At 44.3% G+C, this 25,953-nt stretch overlaps 1 protein-coding gene across 2 annotated transcripts in view; it reads left to right on the top strand.

The window, feature by feature from the left end:
* The first annotated feature begins 7,785 nt into the window (after nt 1-7,785).
* The window catches only part of LOC134585293 (hepatocyte growth factor-like protein), a 72,845-nt gene continuing 54,677 nt past the window's right edge, over nt 7,786-25,953 (top strand). For both annotated transcript variants that reach the window (XM_063440710.1, XM_063440709.1), the window contains exon 1: nt 7,786-7,890. The gene's annotated coding sequence lies outside the window, so the exon portion shown is untranslated. The remainder of the gene's footprint in view (nt 7,891-25,953) is intronic.

The following is a 25,953-nucleotide window of genomic DNA, read 5'->3' as shown; positions in this document are numbered from 1 at the left end:
ACACTTTAAATCAGGGGTTCCCAAAACGTAGATTCCCAGATGTTGTAGAACTACAACTCCCAGGATGCTTTGCGTGCCTTTAGAAAACTCTTAGAATGACAAAGCATCACGGAAGTTGTCGTTTTAGAACATCTGGGGATCTACCTTTTGGGCACCCCAGCTTTAAATGATATAGTGCCAGAAGTATGCAAATCTCCTCAGGTAAAACCTAAAGAAAAATTAACCCTCATTTCTTAAAGAGCATTTTTAATTCTTCCCCATTTCCCAGTCTATTTTATTGGTCTTGCCCTTTGAGCCAGTCTAAGCATAATGTCCCCTTTACAGGTAGACACATCAAATGTAACACTCACCATTCTGAGCCATTGTAAGACTTTAATCTTTACTCCACAGTAAATTAGAAAAAGTTAAATACACTTTTCTTAGTTAAATTAAATGTATTAATTTCAGCAGGTCTCCACTTTCAGGAAGTCTACAATCCAAAATCTAAGCTTTTCTCTCTCTGAACCAGTCTCCTCCCCTCAATTTAATACCAACATGAGGCAGGTTAACAAAAGAACGAAATCACCCTAGAAATGTCACATGTGTGAAAGGTTTTTGATTTTTACACTATGGGGGTTATATGAAAAAGTGTCATGTTCTGAAAATTGGTCTACAGATGTAAAACCAGGTGACTTCACTAATGGACTGGGCCTGCTGGTTGCATTTGTTTCCATTCGATTTTCCCAGTTTTAGTACTTTAAATAGCTCTTTTATACATAACCCTCTATATGCTTGGCTGTCCTGACACATTCTGAGCATACAAAGTAAATACATTTAACCTCTACAGCACCATGCAAGCTGACACCAGGAAGCTATATGGTTGCATGTGGCACTTTGAAAGGGATGCTCAAGTGTGTACCTACCTGCACAAAATTTGTATTATTGTATGTGCCAACAATGTTGCCCTGGACACAGAAGAGCCTAGGACATAATTGAGGTAGCGGCTGCCGTTTTGTAGTCATTGCTGGTCCTCTCAAACTAAATAGATATCTGCTATCTTTTTTCCACAACTTCACGCTGTTAGTGACTCTTCCATTATTTTATAAAAAGTTGATTAAAAAAAACAATGCATTAAATACTGCCAAATAAATAATAAAAATTGAATCTTTCATTTTTCTTTTGCTGCTGCATACCTCCCAACATTGGGAGCTATGCAATCCAGACATTGGGGTGGGCCTTCAGGGGGCATCACCAGTGAGGCAAAGTGCATCATTGGTAATGCCCGTAATGGGTAGGTATATCCAGGATGTGAACTTGCCTGCCCACTTAAGGGACGTGTCAGCCTGGCATCAATCTTCCCAGGTTGACTGACAGCCTCTCTTTTTCTAGACCCTAATATACAGGTCCTAGTGCCATCCGCACAGCACAAACACATCTAATGACGACAGGGACAGTTCCCAGTGTACCCAGATGCAGACACTAAATTGGAACAATAGTTTACTAATTGACTAATTAGTGGGCATTCATTGTCTTTAGCTACAGCTATCCCACACAGTGTAGATAATAATCCCCCACTATTAATTGTGTTTCAACTTGCTGCTAATCCTAGACTAAGTGTTCAAAACACCTTGCTGCGACCCCCAGATACAAGTGGGCACTCTTTACCCAACTTTTTGTCTTTAACTATAGCTACCACGCTACCACGCAAAAGTTACGTTTTTTATGGGCGGGGCCTGACCGCGAGCAGAGATTGACGCTTAATTATTTTCTCCTGAGCCTCGTAGTGTTAAACAGCGGTAAACCCTGACCTAACTCACCACCATGGGCAAGTCTCATCGGGCATCGGGGTCACAGAGACCTGCCAACTCTAAAAAGGGGTCTATCACCCCATCCCTCAGATGGTACCTTTCCTCGCCGGCAGACCTAGCCTCCCTGCTCCCGTCGGAAGGGGCCTCAGACGACGCAGAGACTCACTCACTGGCCTTCTCTCCTGAGAAAATGTAGACGGTCGCAGAAGACAGGGATTGGGGCAGGCTGCTACAACGGCCGCCAACAGCACGCTGCAAACATCCATCCGGCTGGATATTCAGTCCCTCCGTGACGACATACAGGGCCTGGGCGACCGCATGGGCCACGTGGAGGCCACATGTGACCAGCTCAGATCGGCCCATGCCCAAGTAAGTGATACACAGGCTCAGCATGAGGACATTTTTATTTTTTTTTTGTCAATCTGTTTTTATTGAAGGCATATAAGATGGGGTACATAAGAGAAAGCGGGGGAAATGTACGGGTGGTTTACAATACATGGTTGATACATCGTTCAGCAAGAGTACGTTTCCTTTCCAGAACGACGATGCCTCATTTTTTAAAGTTTAAACTGTAGTATGAAAATACAAGCTATGGATCATAAGATCCGGTATGTAACATGCTAAATTAACAGTGTATTAACTATTCTTAATGTACCGACAGTAAAATACAGCGTAGGTTAAACTATGAGTCAGCTGGTATGCATTTGCTAGTCGTAAGGCGTATATAGGTAATCCAGGTATCATGCTAACTGAACTTAAACTACGTGTTGTAATACTAGCTGATAGCAAGCAGTTATAATGTGTGAACACATTTAATGCGCTTGTAGTTGCTATTTAGGTAAGGGGTCAATCATGTCATTGGCATTATAAACTTGCAGCAAATCAGGTTGAACATTTATAGTAAAGTAACGAGAGGCTGTCCCTGCGATATAGTGATGAACCCTATTCATATCCATGCACGCATACTCACACCAGTTAGTACTTGCACTTTTTAAATTATAGGTTAATTCACATGGATTAATACAATGGCGAACAGGCTATATATATCTAACTTTAAATCATTCGTCATGGCATAAATTCTTATAATGGGTTGTCTAATGAGGCTATACGTCGGACAAAAACAAACAAGAGTCTTTTAAAGCAAGGGTGAGTCCGCTGGGTAATGGAGGGTTAAGCGGTACAGGTGGTTTTAGTCCTCAAAGTAGACAGTTTGCACTGTGTTCTTTGTTCAGCCTACGCCAGTCAGGCCAAGTCCTAATGCCCCTTTAGAATGTCTCTGGGTCCCCATTCGGGGTAGGTAGGTGGGTTGATGGGGTTGGTTGGTCGTACCTTGGTGCTGCTGCTGGGTTGCCCCCGATATAATGGTTGTGTGATACGGCCTCATATTTCCAGGGCCCCTGGACGCGGCGTCTCCATGCCAGGTCTCAGCTCCGGTGGTACCTATGGGGGTGTGCAGCCGCACGCGCCCCTGTGTCGCAGCGATGGCGGTCGGGAGCTGGGTCGTGTTGCGCCGGCCATTATTGTTCCAGTCTGGTGGGTATCTTTCTAGTGTGGCTTGCGTGGTTGTCCCGGCTTTGTGTGTTTGGAAATGGGAGCGTGCGTGCGAGAGACCTGGCGCTCTGTCTCTCTTTAAGGCTTGCTGGAACCTGTATAGCCGAACTGCCGCTCTGGAGGCTCGTGGTGTGCGCCTGTAGTGACTGCGGCGTGCCGCCGGTCGGATCCACGAGGCTACTATCGTTTCTGCCCTGTAGTAGGTTATGCCTCTGCTATGTAGCATGTCCCAAAGCCTTGTGCAGAGCCAGTCAAGGTTACTTAGTTGGGGAGAGGGTAGCTTGGGTGGTGCGACCCTCTGTTGGGGCCTGTGCTTGGCGGCCATTTTGGTAGGGCCTTGGTAGACTGCTGCCTCTGTGTGCCGTGGGGTTCGCTTGTCGTCTGTCCGCTTAGGTAGAGGCTGCCAGCAGGGACCGGGATATCCCCCACCGGTCCATAGGGGGGGGGGGGTAGGTTGCAGTTATGCCGCTTGTGGGCTCCGTCGCCGAGGAGATCGTCCGTCTCTCCCCGGCTCCAGCCCCAGTAGGCCGCGGCCTCATCTCCGTACTCCCGGCACCGGCGGGCACCGGTGTAGTGGCTACCGGATCGGCGGTGCATCCACGGCATGGGTGGTGCACCCTTATGGGTCGTTGTGCCATATTGCTGCTGCTTTTCCCCGTTGTTGGGCCCGTCCGGCAGGAGCTCGTGGCAGATGCGTCCGATCGGCTTGGCGTCCAGGCTCCGCCCCCCAGCATGAGGACATTTTGAGGGGGATGGCATTACATGTGGCAGACATGGACAACCGGGGGAGGCGTAATAACCTCAGGCTTAGAGGCCTCCCTGAGGTTGAAAATGACCCTCATCACCTACAGACCATTCTGGCAGAAATTGTCAACAGCCTCTTGCATAGAGACCCTGCTACCACTCTGGGGCTTGTGAAGGCCCATCATGCTCTGCGCCCGAGAGGGCCCCCAGACGCACCAGCAAGAGATGTCATATGCTGCATGGAGGTATTTGCAGATAAAGAATCTGTGCTGCCAGGGAGAAGGACGTAATTCGCTACAGGCAAGCTGACCTACAGCTATACCCCGACCTCTCCCCAGCTACACTGCAGTACCGGAGACTGCTCAGGCCCCTAACCCAGGGGCCCACACACTACCTTCCTACATAGACTGAAATACGAACAGATCCGACAGTTCCTGATAAATTTACGACAGCAACCTGACTTTAACAGGACTTTGACCCTGTTTGAGAGCCTGGGACTTGACCCGGACCCACCTTCTTACATGGAAAGATTGGAAACGATGATGGGTGACATTTTCACAGAACAACAATGGACCAAAATATGTGACCTTACACACCACTGCGCACTTGCAAGTAAAACCCAAGAGAGGGCATACAAAATTTTGACCCTATGGTATAGAATGCTGCAAACCCTGCAAAAAATGATCCCAGACCTAAGCTGGCGATGTCACACCGAGGTGGGAACATTCCTGCACATATGGTGGGAATGCCCAAAAGTGGTCCCCTACTGGCAAATGATCAGTAGGGTGCTACAAAAGTTCTCTGACAACCCACCCCCCTTCAAACCTAGCGCATACCTCCTACACCACACTACGACCCCGACAATATAGGAAATCCCTGACTATATGGATACTGAACCCAGTGAATCATATCTTGCCCCTATATTGGAAGACAGACACACCCCCTCCGTTAACGACCTGGTTTGAGAGAATAGAGGAACTGCAAGGACTTGAATGGCGGGTTGGGGGCCCTTAATAACAATGAGGGGGGACACACACCTACTGTCCTCCTCCCCAGCCCCCACCCCTGAGCGGTGGGTGGGGGCCATAAATAAGAATGTGGGGGGGGACCTACTGTCCTCCCCCCCCCGGGCCCCCACCCCTGCACGGCGGGTGGGGGCCCTAAATAACAATAAGGAGGGGGGCCTATTGTCCTCCCCCCCGGCCCCCACCCTTGCGCGGTGGGTGGAGGCCCTAAATAACAATGAGGGGGCCCTAAATAACATAGAACTTTCCCATGCTGTGTAAAATGACACAGAGCACTCTGATTGGTTAGATTACAAGCCTACCAATCAGAGTGTTATGAGTCAAATTACACAGCGTGGGAAAATTCCGAAGAACTTTCCCACGCTGTGTAAAATGACACAGAGCACTCTGATTGGTGGGCTTGAAATCCATCCAATCAGAGTGCTCTGTGTCATTTTACACAGCGTGGGAAAGTTCCAAAGAACTTTCCCACGCATACTCTGATTGGTTAGATTCCAAGCCCACCAATCAGAGTGTTATGAGTCAAATTACACAGCGTGGAAAAATCCCATAAGCCTTCCCCCGCCCTGCAGAGCTCAGTCTGCGCGGGGCCCTCCATGGGTGAAGATGGATTTTTTTTTTTAGCGTTAAGTTTTTTCCTTTTTCGCCTGTTTTTTTTTTTTTTTTCTCGCTCAGATTTTTTATTTTATTTTAAGTTCGACGGGTATGATGGTTTTTTATTTGCCCTTTTTTGGGGCTGAAAATGAAGATTTTAGAAGAAAGAAGACATCACATGGTAAGTTTTATTTTTATTTACAGGTTAGTTATTTTATTCCCCCCTCACTATTTTTAGGGTGAGGGAGATAGGTAGGGGATAGATTTTATTTGGGTGGGTGGGTGGGTGGGGGTGACTAGGGGCTTGGGGACCCCTAGTCACCTTGGAAGGGTGGGGGGAGATTTTCATTTAGGGCCCCCAACGGCCGCTCAGGGGTGGGGGCCTGGGGGAGGACAGTAGGTCCCCCTCCCCACATTCTTATTTATGGCCCCCACCCACCGCTCAGGGGTGGGGGCCAAGGCGGGAGGACAATAGGTCCCCACGACATTCTTATTTAGGGCCCCCACCCACCGCTCAGGGGTGGGGGGCAATAGGTTTATTTATTTATGTTTTTGTTTGTTTACTAGACATGCCCCTACTCGTGGTATAGCTAGTAGGGGCAGAATTTACTAATACTAAGTAATCTTTACTAAGTATTAGTAAATGTGGCTGAAAGACCAATTTAGGTCTTTCAGCCTTTTGGTAGATAGGGAGTTATCTACTAAGCGGCTGAAAGATGCAGTCACAGCATGAATAGGATCGGAATTTCCATCATTCGAATGAAATTGCGATCCGAACAAAGTCCTGAATTGCGTTCTAACAAGAATGGAGAAACTGTTCTCATTCTGTTAGGATGCATTTCTGCAGTTTTGCCGGCGTTCTGTCTAAGTGACAGGACATTCTGCAATACTTACAGGAAGCATCGCGGGAACAGGGAGGAAAGCTAAGGATTAGGGGAAAATTGCTCTGACCACCGGAAACAAAGCACACTTTGCACTATAGGGTCATTAGGTCCCCCCCCACCCACAGGGCCCCCCTCCCAATGGGCTGAAGGGGTTAAAACCCCTTCAGCAACTTACCTTTCTTCAGCCCTGGGCTCCCTCGGCGCTGGTGACCTTTCCACCCCCTGCCAACGTCAAATCCGAATACTCATGCGCGCATTCAAACAGCCCATATGGAAGCATTACTCTGGACATCCAGCGTCTTCTCACTGTGATTTTCAGGGAGAAAGCCACTAGAGGCTAGATTAACCCTCAGTGAAACTTAGCAGTTTCTCTGCAACTGCTATGTTTTCAGCTGCAGGATTAAAACTAGAGGGACCTGGCACCCAGACCACTTCATTGAGCTGAAGTGGTCTGGGTGCCTATAGTGCTCCTTTAAGTTCTCTACTGTACCCTTGCTATTTCCCGCAACTAGTAGAGTATTCCACTCCATAGGATACTCTACCAATATCCTTTTTCTCCTGTTCCCCTCACCCTTTTGTAAATTGGGACAGTGGCACAGGATTCGACAATAGGAACTGTCCAGTCAAAAGTGGGAGTTGGGAAACCTGATTGCTGCACTTACACAGGCAAGACCAGGAAAGGTCTCTACCGACCATGAGTGTTCTTTTCAATTTGATATTGCCCTGTCAATGCCTGGTCTAGTGAATATGGTGGTAGTAGTGATTTATTTCCAGTTCCTCTCCATCACATCTATGGGATTTAAACGCTAAACATGGAATGTAAGGAACTAAAACAATCATTAATGTACATTTATGACCAAAATAGGAGTCTTTCAGCTATCAGATCTTGAAATTGGCACTTCTCTTGTGAGATCTCCACAATTCACAGTTTGGTGAATAAACCCCAGAATTGTTTCTTACTGACAACAAGACAATTGACCAAAACCAGGGGATTCCCAGAGAATAATAAAACTGTTATCACACTGTGAGAGTTCTTGGAAACCAAAGTCACAATAGAATCTCTTTTGAGTTAATCCAGCTAAACAGCTGCATAATCAGCAGTCTCCTATCCTAATCCACCGCTCACAGCTGGTGGTGGAAATACAAAGAGGAAAAAACATCTGAGCATTCCAAGTAACAGCTCCTCCTTCTAGCTCTGCTGAAGACCTATATTCTGCGTGCTGCATGCCATATACCCCACAAAGCATCTTGGATTCTAAAGATCCCACTATCTGCTGCGAGAAAGTAAACCAAGGCTATATAGAGGTATGTGATGTATCACTAACTGTGTGATCTATTGGGGGTTTAAACTGAATTGTATACCTTTAGGCCAAACTGCAAAGCTGAGTTTCATTTTTATTTCTAATAATTTGTTTACTACAATTTGAAACTCCCAATCTAGTGAATAACCTTGTTTATAGGAATCAAGGAGTCCTAGTTAATTATTATTGATATCTATGGTTGGGGATATCTTAATTTACATTTTAAAACTCTCTGCAGGCATAGATGTGTTCCCTCTGTTTGCAATGTATGGTGTTGATGTATGCATTAGTGATAGCGACAGCCCAAAGGAATTGGTCCAGCATCTGATTAATAGAAATAAAGTACTGACCAATCTGCATGTGATAACTTGGTGTGTTTGCCAAGCATTTCACTTATTAATGGCCAGCACATGCAGAGGCCCTCTCTGCAGTATGTATCATTCATATGCTACAGGAGGGAAATGCCGCTTGCCTAACACAGTATTTCCTTGTTACTTTCTGGGTTATTCGTGATTTTAAGCTAAAATAGCCGCAATTTACTATATCACCAGCATTGCATTTTTTTTGTATATGTGTTTTTTTTTTAGCGGCGGCAGCATAAAATGTTTTTGCTTTTATTTCTCATGACTAACCCTGTTTGAGTAAAGGATTACTCTAACCATAAATCAAACAAAGATACATCTAATTGTACCATTCTCATGGCTGAGCGTGCATGTGCACTCTAAACCGGCAAGGGGAGAGAGTCGGGCTGGACTGCAGATACATTTATTTATTTTGTGGGTATAGGTGAGACTTAAATGAAGGGAAGCAGAGTATATACCAACTTTCACTTGCAGGTCCTCCTTGCAAAGGAAAATCTCTATTTCTGTTGACAGATGTAATTTATGCACATAATTGATATTCGGCAGCTCAGCCTGCAACAAGCCACCAGTACAAGAGTTAATATATCTCTGCATGTTCAACATTCAGAGCAGAAACACTGCACATACAGATTGCTACCATCATGATCAATTCTGCTTTTAGAATTATTTAAGTAATTTCCCTCTTGCAGCATAGAAATGCTACATACTCTATTGTAGCAGTTTTCACTTGCTGCTGACCAGCTCAAAGAAGTGATAAGTGTGTAGAAAAATATTTTTGGATTGGGCAGAACGATAAATGCAGCTTTTACCCTTCTGGGCAATGGTGTAAAAAAAAAAAAAAAAATTTGATAGATAGATAGATAGATAGAGAGAGAGAGAGAGATATATATATATATATATATATATATATCTATCTATCTATCTATCTATCTATCTATCTATCTATCTATCTATCTATCTATCTATCTATCTATCTATCTATCTATCTATCTATCTATCTATCTATCTATCTGTTTGTTTTGTTTGTTTGTTTGTTTGTTTTTACGCTCTATTTATAGCATGTTTAGCAATTTCCTCCAGAGTTCCTCCACCTGTTTTGCTTGACAACTGCAGGGATTTGGCAAAAAAATAAAACTCCCTCACCCTTCTCAAATACCTCCTGAGCTTTCTTTCTAGCCATACAGGTAATATCATGCGTGTTCCCATTTCTGATATATTCCCTGGTGTATTTTACCCAATCCATGGCCACAGACCATAGCGCTGTACTTTCTGCTATTCGCTTGTGCAGCAGTTTTATCAAACTCTTGGTCTGTTCATGGAATATGCACCGTACTCTACGACAGCTGAACCTCTCAACCAGGATTAGACTGAAACAAAAAGCCATTCTACAGCGCTACAGAATTTTGCTGGCGCTATATCAATAAAATAACTTAATAATCTATCAAGGCAGAGAAGCCCAATCGGAAGAGGTGGGTCCAGAGAATAGGCATCTCGTGTCTTCACTAATAACAAGCAGGTCTGTTCGTTTCATGTCGAGTTAGGGCTCCGTTCGGCGAGTCATACAGAGCTCCTATCCAGTTCATCCACTTTGCTCCGAAGCCATAGTTGTGGATCGCAGTCAGCAGTAAAGGACCAGTCCACCTGCTCAATAGCCTTCTCTGCATTGGAGATGAGAAGCAAGGGTGTTCCATCAATGCATGCAAGATGTTGGATAGAGCGTACCCGTAACGTGCTATCCCGTGCCTCTCTACCCGGGATGAACCCAGTCTGATCCGGGTGGACAAGGCCCGGGAGCTTTGCTCCGAGTCAGACCGCTAGGACCTTTGCGAGAAGTTTTAGATTAAGCAACAAGATCAGTCTATAGCCTCCAGGTCCCTCCCTGGTTTGGGTAAGATGGTGATAGTAGCGATTCTTGATGAAAACAACTGCCGGAGGTCAAAGCGTTGAGGGCTTTAGTAAGTTTTGGAATAAAGGTTGCACTAAATTTCTTGTAATAGTCCAGAGTTAGTCTATCCAGATCCGGGGCTCGGCCCGTCTTTGAGATTTTGATGGCCCTCAGAAGTTCGTCTTCCGTGATTGGCACTTTGAGCTTTGCATCATCTGTCTGGAGGGTGGAGGCAACATAAGTCACCAGGAAGTTGCCCCCTAGAACTGACACCCGGCATGACGGTCCTACATTTTACACTCCTGACCAAAAAAAAATGCATAGATGAGTCCCTTTTGAAATTCACCAAGCAGTACATTCCATCAAATTGGGCTCCCTAAGGAATAAAATTCTTAGTTATGCTAATGCAACACTGGGTATAACTGGGCATTTCAAATTTATGCAGGAAAAGACGGTCCGCTAGATCCACCTGGCTGCCATGATACTGTTGGGACAAACAGTGAAATTGTATGGGATCTCCTCCTCCAATTCATGAATAAATAATGTCATCTATGGCTTTTTTTTTTTTTTTGGCCTAGATTTATTTAAAAATATTTTGCTTTGATAACCCAGCCTGTGGCACAAGACGGGAAAAAAAACTTTTTTTTCAGCTGACGGCTGGCAAAACCGCGATTAGCACAACTACTACTTTGCGACATTATGGGGTTCACAGTCAGACCAAAGATATGCACATGTTGTTGTCCACACTTTATGATGAGAGCACAGTGTCAGTCTGCAGAAGCAATGCACAAAACGAGAAATGCGTTGTTGAATAAAACAAGCATTTGGAGAAGTAGAATATAGCTGACCAGTGTATTCAGCCATATCTGGTTCACTGTAAAAAATGGTTTCCACCTACCTTGTCCAGATTGCAGTATATATTTATATACTGTACAAAAAAAGCAGCCACAGGGAAACTCTACTTTCATGGAGTTCACCCTGAAGCTTTTGTCTAACATTTTATTGCAATCTCAAGATGTTCAACGACTCTATGGAAGACACTTCCCTAGTAGAATCCCCAGCCCACAAAAATTCACCCCAGAAAAAGTGCACATAGTTTGCTTACAAAAGAGTTGGGATGGGCTCTACAACTTATCATCCCTACCTGTCCTATACGTATTAATTCAGAACATTCTGTATGTGACTCTTTGTTTTACCGGATTCCTGACTTTGGCTTGTCCACATAACTTGGTCCGCTATCTGTACCGACTTTATTATACAGACTAATCTGATTCCTGGACCCCTGACCTCTGCCTGTCCCAACAACTCAAAATATGCAATTTGATTGTACCCTGGGTTGCCAAGTATTAAAAATGATATGCCATCAAGGAGGTAATTTTTCTTTCCTGAACTGCCATACGGTCTCAAGGGTGACACAGGCCGAGAAAATCACTTTGTCAAATTTCCAAGTTGAAATAAACATCTAATCGTTTTGGCCCTGTGACTTGCCAAAACAATCTAGAAAACCAGTACATGGGGAAACTGTTAAATCCGTGAGACCATGTGAAATAAAAAAAATATATATTTAGACTTTATTGCACTTATCAGGATTATGCAATGTCGTTTGGAAATGGAATTCGATAGTGTGTTAAAAAAAAAAAAAATTGATATGTAACCACTACATGCACCCTGCATTTGTGATAAATTGGCCAGACCAAACAACTCAAAATACATAATTTGGAATAATCTGGGTTACCTACTTTTGAGAATGGTATGCTGTAATAATGAAAATACTATGTCGCCTTTTAAAGAATATGACAGGCTGGCGTACACACGACCCATGGGGCCCCGGTGCGAAAATTGATCTGTAGGGACCCCCCACGCTAACTCGCCGGGGGCTGCAACACATGGCTGCGGGCACCTGGTCGCAGGGCTGCGACCCCTGCGACCGCGGTGTGTACGCCAGTGCATGCAGATACACCTACACTTAAAGGACCTCTATAGACACCCACATCACATCAGCTCAATGAAGTGGTCTGGGTGCCAGGTCACTCTAGTTTTAACCCTGCAGCTGAAAACATAGCAGTTTCAGAGAAACTGCTATGTTTCACTGAGAGTTAATCCAGCCTCTAGTGGCCGTCTCACTGACATAATAACCCCAGATATTTCTTCATTATTTTTTTTTTTTTTTTTTTTTTCATTGTAACTTTACAAAATCCCATAAAACCTGTACATGGGGGAGGAGGGTACTGTCTACTAAAAAGACTGGTTGTATCCCATTTAAAATACCATGGGTTGCCTACTTTTACAAATGGTATGCCATGGAGTGGAATGTTATTTTCATTCCCGGGTTGCCATACTGTCTCAAAAGCAACCTAGGCCCAACACACCAATCTGGCAAATTTTAAAGTATAAAAATTGCAATGGGCAAGCCCCAGATTTGACTCTGTAACTATTCAAACCCCCATGAAACCTGTATCTGGGGGGACATTGTTGTACTCGTGGGACATCACAGCATACAATTATGTGTATTTTATTGCAGTAAACAATATTATGGCATTCACCGTTAAAATACCATGCATGCAGAGCTTGGGTGGGAATTTTTTTTTTTTTAAATTCTTATTAAATTAGTTTTCATTTATGAAATGACGACAGCCATATCTCTCTTCAACAAAATCCTGTATAATAAGTGTGGGTACACTTAAGATGAAAGATGTTATTTAATGGTTAAACAAACATGGGGCAAATTCTAGGTTTTGTTTTGGTAGGAACTTGTACAACAGCCCCAGTCCTTTAAGGCGATCAAGAGAAACACACAACTTTGTAGATATAGACACACTGTGTGTGTCTGTAAAGTGTGTTATGGCATATCAAAGTGTATATGTATTTCTGTTTGTGTAGAATGTTTGTTTATAACAGTCTGTGTGGGGACACAGTTTGGGCAGTAGCAGTATTATTAACAAAACTTTAACAATATAAAAAAAAAACTTGAGGCGCTATCCACCACCACACTTCATATTAGGCATACTCCACAATAATGAACCAAAAATAAAAAATGTGGATGATATACCTATGTCTTATATACTGACTGCTTAGTTTATTCATAGTTTAATTATGGCAGTTTAGTTATTCTATGCCTCTCTTTATAAACTGTTTGAATATATCTGTATAAGATAATGACGAAGATAACTTTCTAGGGATTAATCCTTTTATGATAGTCTATTTCAGTACATTGTAAGAGATGGCACACTACATAGAATAAGAACTCTTTGTATAGGGAATAGGTGTACATTATCTGGTGATTCCATTCCCATCCTTATTGATACCGGAGAAACTGACGGAAGCCAAGCACAGAGAGATGGACACAGGTTTCTTCAGGAAGGAAGAGATTCTTTATTGGATCACCGATCGGGACTCAGAGGGACTAGCGTCACCAAAATACAGCAAAGTCTGAGTACTGAATACATAGAGTACATTCCTTATATAGCACTGTAGCTCCTCCCACAATTAACTACACCCACACATACCCTTAACCTATTTAATGAATAGAGTCTAAACTCATCCATCCGGTCTAACCACGTGGCTCATCTGATACAAAGGAGAGGGACGCGTAATTCCAGTTCTTACATTCCTGCACCTGGTCAGTACAGTGATGACAGTATCTTAGCTACGTGTAATTAACCAACTGATACTACAAACACATATACATACATATGCCTTGTGGCAATCTTAGCCTGCTAAACTTGTATTTTACTGGAATTACATCACATTCCCCCCTTTGATGCCTCTGATATTTCACAATTACTTGAGGCATCACTTAACCTTGGTTTGCATATACCTCAGGTTACCATGAACCAGACCAGACTTATCTTATGATGTGAATCTTCAACATTCATCTTCTTGCATTGGTTCTCCCTGATCTAGAGCCTTATACTTATATATCGCCATTATCTGTGCAGCAGCCTTCCTCTCTGCTATACTTCCTATCAGGCTTTGCACAGACCTAACTACTAAGGGTATAAGACACGGTAGGAGTAGACACAACAGTAAAATCAGTAGGACTCCACCTACCACTGCCTTAAGCCCTCCAAACCACTCATACCAGCTACCAAACCAACTACTTGGATTGTACCCTTTCCATACCTGAGTAGGCACATGCGCTAGTTTAACCATATGGCTAGTAAGCTCAGCTATTGCTTGCCCTTCGTCATCTATTTGAAGACAGCAATTACTTAGGTTAAACTTCCCACATACACCTCCCTCTACTGCCAAAAGGTAATCCAAGGCTAATCTATTTTGGTAGACTGCTGTCCTCATCCTGGTGTTATGCTTCGCTAGAAGATTGAGCGCTTGTGATGTCTCATTTGTGATAATCTCAACCACCGCCTGTAATCTTATAATACGGTTGAGCATATAAATAGGGGTTCTATAACCAAAGGTACCATCCTCAGCCCACGTGGCTGGCCCATAGTAATCTATAATACGCTGGGGAGGCCATTCATCATCTTCCCAGGCGCCTATCTCTATGGGTCCCCTTTTCTTCCTATGATTCACATCATACACTTTAACACCTAAAGTCTCACCTGTTTCAATCGGTAACAAGAAGAAGGATGGTTTGAGCATACCCAACACACATGCCCCTTCCCAGTCCTGTGGCAGCTCCGAATAGGCTTTCTTACCACAGATCCAGTACAAATTTGCTGGGGCTCTCCAAGTAGATGTGATGGATAGATCAAACCACACATCCTTTAAATTGGCATATCTAGCAAACGGGTTAGATGGTTCTGAGACATTTGAAGCCGACCACCAAGTTGTATTCTTTGTATCATCATCATAAGCTTTTTGCCCTAGACAAGTTAATTCTCCTACAGAAGTATTATACATTATTCCTTTCCTTGCTATGCAAACATAACCTATGATGGAGGTCTTTAATCTCCACTCAGATTTACCTCTAACACTCATATGATAATCGGCTTGTGTAGATATTAATTGGTCAACTGCCTCAGAACCGGACATTACCTCCTTTGCTTCCCAAGGCCATTGGTCTCCCATGTTAGTACCTCCACACACATAGCAGTTGGTAACATTAAGACTACCGGCAATACTTTCAGCTAAATCGATGAACAGGTTTTTAGCATTATGGGGGATCTTATTATCTATACTCATCTCTTCGTAAAAGGAATGGTATACTTGATGAGTCTGGGAGGATACCGTATCAGTCTCTATTCCTATAAACAATAATGTCCCAGGATCTAAACCCGTCCCGTATATTTGAAACCCAAATAAATTTCCATACTTATCTAAGAACTTGTCGGGGTTATTAATGAGTATATGGACTGGGTTGCATTCCATAGACTTACAATAAGGGCTAGTCGGCAACTTAGTCACTATCATGTCTTTGTCTACTGTCTGTCCCCAAGTTGCCCACCCCACACAAGACCAATATGGGCAAAAGTTATAATCTCTATTTGGGCATCTAGGACTTACATATTTATTTTTGCTACTGGGACAAATATATTTATCGTTAGACCCATACGTCCTCTCCCATCTAAGATCCCCACATACATTCCACGGCTTTCTACCACTCGATATCGCTTTACACGCATCAAATAGCAGAACACCCGAAGAATGTACGGATTCTAACACCGTTTTATTAATTAGGGTCCCCTGAGGATCTCCATTCCTGAGAGTCAACCAAATTGTACGAGGCTGATACTCCGGACTGAAGCACTTAGGTTCTCCTACTCCTAAATGGCACACACTATAATCTATATTTAAGTATCTACATCTCGATACATCTCCTTTACATTCGTATTGTGAATGCCAAATTAGGGTTTGGGAAATATGGTTACCTGTTCTCGTAGTCTTAATGCATACCTCACAGCTAGGAGTGTCGGTACCTCTACCTTCCTGAATATAAAAACACATATAAATAAACACTATCAAAAGCACATCTTTCGCCGTCATCCTCAGTCTTCGTCCGTGCGATGGCGCCTCAGCTTCCAGGATGTGAGGGGCTGCAGGGAATGGAGTTCTGCTCATCTTCACAGGTGTCCCTTCGAGACTTTCCTGGCTTATACACTATGTGATGGTAAGCGGACAGGCTTTATTATGGCCTTCTCACTCACACCTGTAACAATAAAATTTGTAATCCACAATAATTCCTCGTTACTCCGACTGAGTAGTGCGTTTTAACCGGATCTTGCAGGGATTCTCTGGATCTGCTGTAACTTGCCAAGAATCGACTGCTGCTGGTTTAACCCTGGAGTGATGTATCCACGGAGTCACTTCTGCTACTTTTATTGCTGTAGGGGTAGACAAAAGAACAACATAAGGACCTCTCCACTTGGGCCCTAACGGTACATTATTCCACTCTTTAATCCACACTTGATCTCCTGGATGATAACTATGAACAGGGGGATAAATATTCACAGGTAATCTATCTTGTACCCATTTCTGTACCTCCTCCATAGTCTTACCCAACTCTACAACCTGCTGCCGGGTAATTCCTTCTCCCAACTGACTCAAGTCCCCCCTTAAGTTACCAAGTACGGGAGGTGGTCGCCCATACATGATTTCAAAAGGAGAGAGGCCCATCCTTCTGGTAGGGGTACTGCGGATTCGCAATAAAGCTATGGGTAAGAGAACGTTCCACTTAAGTTGGGTTTCCTGACACATTTTAGCCAACTGGTTCTTTATAGTTCTATTCATTCTCTCTACCTTACCAGAACTCTGGGGTCTATATGCAGTATGAAGCCTCCACTTTATACCAAGCATATGAGTCAGTTGTTGTAGGCACTGGTGAACAAAAGCTGGACCATTGTCCGATCCTATAGAACAGGGTAGTCCATATCGGGGTATTATTTCTCGTAGCAGGAATCTCACAACTTCTCCTGCTTTCTCTGTACGAGTAGGACATGCTTCTACCCAGCCTGAATAGGTGCACACAATTACCAGCAGGTAACGATGTCCACCCGATTTAGGCATCACTGTAAAGTCTATTTGTAGATCGGACATGGGGAGTCCCCCCATAAACTGAACTCCTGGTGGCTTTACTGGTCCTTGTCTTGCATTATTCTTAGCACACGTTACACATCTGCGTACAATGGCCTGAGTCAAGTTGGACAATCTTGGTATGTAGAAATGTTTTCTAAGAGATTCTTCAGTACTGTCTCTCCCAGAATGTGTCCCGTTGTGATAATTTTGGACAATTTCTACCGCTAGCGATGCTGGTATAACTATTCTTCCATCTTCTAGCTGATACCACTTGTTCTCCAGATACTTTCCCGGTTCAGTCTTTAACCACTCCTCTTCTTGAGCTGTATAAACTGGAGTCCATTGGGACAGTGGAGTTGGTATAAGAGCAGCTATATGCCCTACATACTCCTGTCTTCCTGATTCAGCAGCACGCTTAGCTGCACTATCTGCCATCCGATTTCCCTTGGTTACATCACCATCTCCTCTCAGATGCGCTCGACAATGTATGATACCGACTTCTTTCGGCTCCCACACTGCTTCCAATAGTTGTAGGATTTCAGCTGCGTACTTGATTTCTTTGCCTTCTGAATTCAGTAGTCCTCTTTCTTTATACAAAGCTCCGTGGGCATGAGTGGTTAAAAACGCATACTTAGAGTCCGTATAGATATTTACTCTTAAACCTTCAGCCAATTGTAACGCTCGTGTTAGTGCTATTAATTCTGCCTTTTGTGCTGATGTTCCTTTCGCCAGTGGCCGAGCTTCTATCACCTTGTCTATTGTTGTCACTGCATATCCTGCATAGCGGATCCCTTCTTTCACATAACTACTGCCGTCGGTGTAATATTGAACATCGGGGTTCTGGATGGGAAAATCACGAAGATCTGGTCTACTTGAGAATACTTCATCCATTACTTCCAAACAATCATGTTGACTTTCAGTAGGTTGTGGCAAAAGGGTAGCTGGATTTAAGGTGTTTACAGTCTCTAAATGCACTCTTGGGTTTTCACACAACATTGCTTGATACTTGGTCATACGGCTATTACTAAACCAATGATTTCCTTTGTAATCCAACAACGTCTGTACTGCATGTGGGACTCGTACATAAAGTTCTTGACCCAGAGTGAGTTTATCGGCTTCAGCTACTAGCAGGGCGGCTGCAGCTACGGCTCTTAGACAAGGTGGAAGTCCGCTGGCCACTGCATCCAGTTGCTTAGACATGTAGGCAACAGGTCTTTGCCATGATCCCAAGTACTGTGTCAATACTCCCACAGCCATTCTTCTTTGCTCGTGTACATATAAGTAGAATGGTCGTGTGTGATCAGGTAGACCTAATGCTGGGGCACTCATCAAAGCCTTCTTCACATCTTCAAATGCCGTTTGCTGTTCTTGGGTCCATAAGAAGGGGTCGTGCTCTGTACCTTTGATAGCTGCGTACAGAGGTTTTGCTAGTATCGCATAGCTGGGAATCCATATCCTACAGAAGCCTGCTGCCCCCAAGAATTCTCGCACTTGTCTTCTATTCTTGGGTATTGGTATTTGGCAGACAGCTTCTTTTCTCTCTGGCCCCATAATTCTTTGACCTTCAGAGATATGGAATCCTAGATACTTGACAGTTGGCAAACACAACTGAGCCTTCTTTCTAGACACCTTGTATCCTGCCTTCCAGAGAATGTGTAGTAGATCGTGCGTTGCTTGCTGACAGATTTCTTTTGTAACTGCTGCTATCAACAAGTCATCTACATATTGTAACAATACACACTCTCCTGGGATGGACTCGAAATCCAATAGATCTTGACTTAGGGCTGAACCAAATAGGGTAGGTGAATTTTTAAACCCTTGGGGCAGTCTTGTCCAAGTCATTTGGCGTTTTGAGCCCGTTACAGCGTTCTCCCATTGGAAAGCGAAAATACATTGACTTTCTGCGGCAATTCGGAGGCAAAAGAAGGCATCTTTGAGATCTAAGACTGTGAAGTAAGTAGCCCCGCCCGGAATTAAAGCAAGCAGGTTATATGGATTGGGTACAACTGGATGTATGCTAACAACCGCATCATTGACTGCTCTTAAGTCCTGCACAGGTCGATACTCATCTGTGCCGGGCTTTTGAACAGGCAGCAATGGGGTGTTCCAGGGGGAAGTACAGAATTTTAGGATACCATACCGTATGAACTTATCCAGATAGGATTGGATGTTCTTCTTAGCCTTCTGCGGAATGTGATATTGTCTTAGGCTCACTGGATAAACCCCATGTTTCAGTTCAATTTTTATTGGTGGAATATTGCGGGCCAGTCCTGGTGGGTTGTTCTCTGCCCAAACTCCTGGTATGTTAAACAATGTCTCATCACTCCTAGGGTTTTGGCTAGTCAACACTGTATAAAGTCGCCACTCTTCTTCCTTTGGTACGGATAAAGTCATAATACCTGAAGGTCCATTAAACTTTAAAGATGTTGTTCCATCTGGTAGGAACGTAATCTGCGCTTGTAATTTGGATAGCATATCACGTCCCAGCAATTGGACTGGACATTCAGGCATATAAAGGAATTGGTGTTTTACTACGTGGCCTCCCAATGTACAGAGTCGACTTTTAAGAACCGGTCTTTCAGCACTTCTTCCAGTTGCTCCTATCACAGTAATAGTCCTTCCAGATGGAGGAGCAACTAGATTAGTCACCACTGAATGTTCAGCACCAGTGTCGATCATGAACGCACTCCTTTTCCCCCCTATTGATACATCGACCATAGGCTCCGCTCGACCAAGGGGGATGGAGCCCGGTCGGTATCAATAGTCCTCCATGACCGTGTCAGCCAATCCTACAAAGTCCCTACCTTCTCTATCGCGAGACCTTTGCGCTGCTGGAATATACCTGTCTTCCCTAACACTTCCTCTGTTCCCATTACTCCCTCTATAACCATTACTCCCTCCGGGACCTCCTCTACCTCTCGCTCTGCCTCTAAAGTTTCCGTAGCCTGCCCTGGGTTGGTCTCTCTCGTACTGCTCTCTTTGCGGACATTCGTTCCTCCAATGCCCTTCTTCCTTGCAATACGCACACTGATCCCTACTCAAAGGCTCCCTACTCCATCTATTATTGCCTCTATCTGGGCCCCGTTTATCTACGCCTGCGATCGCTACCGCTAGCATATCAGCCTTTTTACGCATCTTGCGCTCCTCCTCTTTCTTGCTTTCTGTTTCCCTATTCATATAGACCTTATTAGCTACCTCCATTAGTTGGGAGATTGACATACCTGCAAACCCTTCTAACTTTTGTAGCTTGCGCTTAATATCTCCGTAAGCTTGGCTGACAAAGGCGGAGTTAACCATTCGGGAATTGTCTGCGTCTTCCGGATTAAAGGGGGTGTACAAGCGGTACGCCTCCAATAATCGGTCATAAAAGACACTGGGCGCTTCATCGCTTTTCTGGATCACCTCAACTGTCTTCGACATGTTAATGGCTTTCTTTCCTCCGGCTTTCATGCCAGCAATTATAGCGTCTCTATAGGCTCTGAGTTGAACCATATCAGCACCATTTACGTTCCAATCGGGATCAGTGTTGGGATAATGTGTTGCGGCCCATGCTGCTGGATTAGCTTGGTTCAAAGCACGGGCTCTATCCTCTAATGCTTTAATGGCTGCTTGATTTATTCTTGTCCTTTCCTCATTGTTAAATAAAGTCATTAATAACTGCTGGCAATCAGCCCATGTCGGATTATGTGTCTGTACTATTGAGGTGAACAGATCAGTCATGGCTTGTGGTTTCTCAGTATACGAGGAATTATGGGTCTTCCAGTTTAAAAGGTCGGTAGTGGTGAAAGGGACATATACGAAGACAGGGTCAGCGTGTGCCATTTGACCTGCGGCATCGATATAAGCTGACCCGGGATTTAAGCGAAGAGGCATCTGATAGTGCTTTAATTGTTGGGCACCAGTCAACTGTCGGGTTTGGATGGGGCTACGTAGGGAAGCGTCAGTCATGGGTTCCGGTCGGGGAGATATAGGGTATGGGGATGTGGGAGGTTGGTTTTGGGAAAAGGTAGTGAATAGAACACTTCGGGCCGAGCTAGATGAAGCTTGACCGGAAGTCTGAAGTGGCGCCAAATCAGGATATTCGTTTCTAATGGGGGTGGGTTCTGGTTCCGGAAGGGGAGATTTAGTACGAGGGGGGGTGGATCCTGTACTGGAGGAGGAAGCGGAAGTGGATGAGGGTAATGAGGGAAGGGTTACAGGACTTCCTGTATTTGCGTCACTTCCTCTTACCGGAAAGTAAGGGGGCGGCAAAGGGATCTCGGACTCAGGGGGCGTGTCCAAAATGGGCCTAACACCAGCCCTAGTGGACGAACAAGTCCTAGCTACCATGAGGCGACACTGTTCCTCGTGGCATGTCCGGAGCCATTTTGGCGAGTCATTTACGGCCTGTCTCCAACAATCAATATAAGGAAACTGGCCGTAAAGTTCAGGCCTACCTGATACAGCCACGTGTAAGCGCTGTACCAGAGTTGGATCCAAACTGCCACGTGGCGGCCATGCCGCAACCAAAGTAGGCCACTCCCTAGTGCACAAAGTGACCAAACGTACAGGGGACATCTTAACCCCAAAATCACAAACTTTGAATCCCTTTTTAAAATTCTTAACCATACATCCTAAGGGATCCGGAATCGTTGACTGCGACGCACCCATATTTAACAGTGGAACGTCGTCGACAATGATTACTATACACGCGTACTATTCAACAGTCACACCCGTTTCCTCTGGCAACAGCACCACGTGGTACGGTTACCAAGTGAAACGTACACAATAACAATAAACACTCAGGGAATTCCCGTACACACACAGCTGCTACACCAGTCACTATATAATCAATATTATGCCCTTTGGCGTAACTACACAGTCACCCACGCTATAATTCTCTATATACGAATTACCCGTCTATAACACACCCCAGTAACATCGTCTTTTACAAATAGCGGTTACAGTACGGTTAGCATAGGTCAAAGCACAAGTTAAGGTCACAATACAATTATTAGTGGTTATGGTGTTAAACATGCAATGGACGACAATGATTAGTACTTATTATATAATGTCAGTAAATATACAGGGTTATGGTACCGTGCACTATAATACAGCAACACACTATTAACACTCTCGCTAGACGGCTGAGCTCGCGCTATCTAACAAGATATACACTTTACTAAAACAATCGTTAACACATTTACAATTCCCAACTAAACTATTGGCCAGTACCTTGAATGGACTACCTAAAACTATATACACCCGTTTTGGTTAGCCACACTGCCCAATCACCACATATATAGCGAGCTAGAGAACCGAATTTACACAGACGCCTCTTAGTCGCACTATACAACGAGCTAGAGAACCGAATTTACACAGGCGCCTCTTAGTCGTACTATCAAAAGTCTAGTGGGTTCCAAATTTACACGCCTTCCCACTTAGCCCAGATAGGATGAGAACTAGCGAACCGAATTTACACAGGCGCCGCTTAGTCTCCCGGTCCCTCCGACCTAGCGAACGTAATATACACCCTAGAACGCTAGTCTAGACAAGACACCGGTGTCCGGCTAGGGCTATTTACACCAGGACCCCGCCTGACTAACCAAATCAAACGGTCTGACTAAAGAGCGTTCGATCGAGCGGTGCGCCTTCGCTCCTTCCCTCCGACAGAGGGGGCAGATACAGATTCAAAAACCCCTTTGGGCCTACCGCACAATCGGTATACCCCTAGCGGGTCCTGCCGTCTAAAACAGCAGTTATCTTACCTCCTCGTTCCTGAACCTGAGTTCACACTCATCGACGGGGACACCCCAGCACTTCTCACGTAGAGGCCGATGATCTCCTGGACAACAGACCAGTGGCGCCGAGACGAAGGGAGGTCCACGCAGAAGTTCAGGGGTGCAGCCGTAGAGAACGTGGGCAAAGATAGACCGTCTCACGCCTCTGCCTCTCAGCTACCGTTGAACGATGAGCTTCCCGGCCAATGCACCAAATGATACCGGAGAAACTGACGGAAGCCAAGCACAGAGAGATGGACACAGGTTTCTTCAGGAAGGAAGAGATTCTTTATTGGATCACCGATCGGGACTCAGAGGGACTAGCGTCACCAAAATACAGCAAAGTCTGAGTACTGAATACATAGAGTACATTCCTTATATAGCACTGTAGCTCCTCCCACAATTAACTACACCCACACATACCCTTAACCTATTTAATGAATAGAGTCTAAACTCATCCATCCGGTCTAACCACGTGGCTCATCTGATACAAAGGAGAGGGACGCGTAATTCCAGTTCTTACATTCCTGCACCTGGTCAGTACAGTGATGACAGTATCTTAGCTACGTGTAATTAACCAACTGATACTACAAACACATATACATACATATGCCTTGTGGCAATCTTAGCCTGCTAAACTTGTATTTTACTGGAATTACATCACATTATCATTTTTGGTTTTCTGTTTTTTGTCTGATTAGTAGCTGTGTGTACCTGTCACTTCTGAATTGTCCATTCTGGCTCCAGTCCTGTCCTTTCTCCCTCCAGGAGATCACTGTGTTCAGTCTGAAGGGGTGGTGCTTTGCACTGATCAAGCTTCTTCAGACTGAATATAGCGATCCCAGAGTCCTGGAGCCTCTGTTCCAGGTATGCCCCCCATCAGGTGCCTAATGTGAAATTTTACTTAGAATTCCTGCTGGTGAGGGGGAGGGGGGCAAGCCAGACCGGGCCACCCATTTTTTAAAATCACATATAAGACAGTGATGCGACAGATATTGCTTCTCCTAGCAAAGCCTGTGCAAATGGACACTGCCGGAAGAGATGTACCAAAGTTTCCTTCTCCACAATACATTGGGAAATGGCTATATCTGCACAGCCCCCTTGCATGCATAAATGTCCTTAGAGGGAGGCCTCTCTGAATGGCCATCCATGCCAAGTCCTAATGTCTGTTGGTTAGCCTTCCGGATGCCACTGTCCCTTTTGCAGTCTCTACTGTGGCAGCGGGCAACCCTGAAATAGATTCTGGAACTTCCTGAGCTCTGAGTTTGTGGATCGACTTAGGGGTTCCGGTTTTACTTTTTCTAGATGGTGAAACTTTCTCACATCTTGGTCCCTGGCAGGATGCAGCCCAGCCTTTAATGGTGAAATGATAGTGGTGGATCTATGCTTTTGCTTAACACCATGCCAGGGGTAGCAGCCAACCAATCACTACCCCAGTCCCTGGTGTGTGAGACGGAAGCATAGCTTTGCCATCTTGTCATTAGAGGCTGGGCTGCTGGTGACCGCGTATTTCTACTAAGCTTTGGAACAACATTTAGTAGTGATTCAGGACAGCGTTCCCATGAACTCAAGACCCCATAGCCAAATTAATCGGATGAAGTAATTATAGTGCCTACAGTGTTCCTTTAAATAGCCCATTACAATGCATTAATGTTTAAAAAGTCACTGTTTTTTAACCCCTTAAGGACCACGGACGTACTAGGTACATCCGACAAAAATAGTCCTTAAAGGGACACCATAGTCACCTGAACAACTTTAGCTTAATGAAGCAGTTTTGGTGTATAGAACATGCCCCTGCAGCCTTACTGCTCAATCCTCTGCCATTTAGGAGTTAAATCCCTTTGTTTATGAACCCTAGTCACACCTCCCTGCATGTGACTTGTACAGCCTTCCATAAACACTTCCTGTAAAGAGAGCTCTATTTAGGCTTTCTTTATTGCAAGTTCTGTTTAATTAAGATTTTCTTATACCCTACTATGTTAATAGCTTGCTAGACCCTGCAAGAGCCTCCTGTATGTGATTAAAGTTCAATTTAGAGATTGAGATACAATTATTTAAGGTAAATTACATCTGTTTGAAAGTGAAACCATTTTTTTTTTTCTCATGCAGGCTCTGTCAATCATAGCCAGGGGAGGTGTGGCTAGGGCTGCATAAACAGACACAAAGTGATTTAACTCCTAAATGACAGTGAATTCAGCAGTGAAATTGCAAGGGAATGATCTATACACTAAAACTGCTTTATTTGGCTAAAGTAATTTAGGTGACTATAGTGTTCCTTTAAGGACCGCGGTCGTACAGAGTATGTACGCGTCAAATTTAAGCGCTGGAAGCAATTGTAATCGCTTACAGCTGCTCTAAGGGTATAGCAGCGATGCCTCGATAACCTGCAATACCTCTTCTAAATGCTGAACCACTTCCGGGTTGCCCGGCAGTGTAGCAGAGCATGGGGAAGGCTTCCGATGCTCTGCCTGTGTGCTGAATGACTTGAGGCACTCGGTGAAGGCCGAAGTAAAATCAAAAACAAAAAGCTTTTTTGTTCAAAATAACAGACCCCAGAATGAAAGACTTTTTTTTTTTTTTTTTTTTTTTTTTTGTTTGAGCTCCAGATCATTTTGTATTAAGATGTACCTGGGCGGTGATGGGAGAAAGCAGAGTTGGAGCTACCCACTTTATTTTTAAAATCTCAGCAAAGCAGAATCTTCAAAAAAAGATGCAGAGTCTGTTTCAAGAGGGGACAGAGACAGTACACAGTCTTTTACTGTCCTGATTGGCCTGGACTCTGCATTGGGGACGGCTTCAAGCGATAATACCCACTGGTCCACCATTTTCTCCAATCCTTCCCCTTTTTTTTTTTTTTTTTTTTTTTTTTTTGTTAAAAGGCTGCATCAAAACACTCCATATACAATACCTTGGGGTGTCAACTTTTCAAATCTATGCACGTTCATGGCAAGAAAATAAATTGGGATATACAATTTGAGGGAAAAATAACACAAAACGACAACCCAAAAGTTTGACACAAACTGGTGGTAGAATTAGTGCATGGAAAATGTTAAAATACCACCATTTGAAATACCCTAGGGAACCTT

Source organism: Pelobates fuscus, unplaced genomic scaffold (assembly GCF_036172605.1).
Source record: "Pelobates fuscus isolate aPelFus1 unplaced genomic scaffold, aPelFus1.pri scaffold_35, whole genome shotgun sequence".
In the NCBI taxonomy this organism is placed as follows: domain Eukaryota; kingdom Metazoa; phylum Chordata; class Amphibia; order Anura; family Pelobatidae; genus Pelobates; species Pelobates fuscus.
Note: the sequence above shows the minus strand (reverse complement) of the source record. Positions and strands in the feature narration are given on the sequence as shown.